Source organism: Nothoprocta perdicaria, unplaced genomic scaffold (genome assembly GCF_003342845.1).
Source record: "Nothoprocta perdicaria isolate Ctin4 unplaced genomic scaffold, notPer1 scaffold_5, whole genome shotgun sequence".
NCBI classification, from domain to species: Eukaryota; Metazoa; Chordata; class Aves; order Tinamiformes; family Tinamidae; genus Nothoprocta; species Nothoprocta perdicaria.
In genome coordinates this window covers 3,802,573-3,803,813 of record NW_020455754.1, presented here as the reverse complement: position 1 = coordinate 3,803,813, position 1,241 = coordinate 3,802,573, and the positions used below count along the sequence as shown (strand labels likewise).

General features: G+C 54.5%; 1 long non-coding RNA gene across 1 annotated transcript; it reads left to right on the top strand.

The window, feature by feature from the left end:
• Nucleotides 1-6: 6 nt before the first annotated feature.
• Nucleotides 7-974, top strand: LOC112954422. Its single transcript, XR_003250695.1, has 2 exons — nucleotides 7-640; nucleotides 710-974. It is a non-coding gene; the product is annotated as an uncharacterized LOC112954422 (long non-coding RNA).
• Nucleotides 975-1,241: the final 267 nt, after the last annotated feature.

Below are 1,241 nucleotides of genomic sequence, written 5' to 3'. Positions count from 1 at the left end.
TTTTCTTGAGCAGGAATATTTTTTGGACACCTGAGACCGGGGGAGCAGCCCTGGCACTGGCAGCAATGAACACGAGCCCTTTTGTGATCCCCAGACACTCAGCATAGCTGCAGTCAGCAGCAACTTGTGCCGTGGTCAGTAGTGATGGGCTGTTTAATGCATTTCCAGTATGGCTTTCTAATTTACCGAGCCCTAAATTGCAGCCTGTTGCACGTGGCTGTGGATTGAGGCTGCTTTTGGACAGCTCTGCTATGATCGTGGCTTGGGGCAGGGACAGACGGGGCATCTTGGAGGAGGCATCAGCAGCACGTGTGGCCAGCAGCTGAGAAAGCTGAAACGCAGCGGCTGCCACCGCCTAAATGGTGGCTGTGGAGGGGGTATTTGTCGCAGCCACGCACGCGCACTTGCACTTTGCTCCTCTTAGGACTGGTCTCGTTGCCATCTTGCACAGTCCTGCCTGCCTCACTTCTCCCCTTACTCCTTAACCAGCCTTCCTCCTTCCCCATCCGAGTCCCACACGGGCTTCTTGGAGCCTGTGCTGAGAAGTCCATTTCTGACCCAGTTCCAGACACTTTACCTTTTCTTTCCTGGGACCGTGGATGCTCTGATTTCCCCTGCTGTCTTTCTCCTGCCTCTGCAGGTTTTCTCAGCAAAGCCGCAGCTCCTGGGATGTTCTGGTTCCTAGGGGAAAGCCTCAGCAGTAGAGGAGAATGTGCTGAAAGGAGCAGGGATCTCACTTGGCTTTTCTTAGGAGGAGGAAAGAGAAGGCTCTGAGGCTATTATTAGATGTGGGGACTTAAAAGGTAAATAGATTTCAGCTGTGATATTGGGCAGCTACAACCAGCAGCAACCTACCCGAGCTGGAAGAGTGTGAGCAGGCTGCAGCAGGACTGGAGAACGTGCTGTCCTCCTTCCTGCTGCCCCTGCAGCTTTGCCCTCATCCTCTGCCCATGGCTCTGCTTGGAGCCAYGCGGCCACCAAGCCTGGCCACGCGTCCAGCTGGGAGAGGGAAGGAGGGGAAGGATGCAAGAGGTGTTCCTGTGATCCAAACTCAGTGGCTGTGTGTGCCACCMAGGGCACACGTTGCTTTCTTGAGAAAACTCCAATTATTGCATCTTTGCCTAAAGATGAAAAAAGAAATGAAAAAGGAGACAACTTGAGCRTCTGGGTGCCGAGGCTCAGCCTGACTTGCCGAGTGCCCCTTCCCTGTGGTGGTCCCTTTGCTCAGCTGCGCTCCAGCC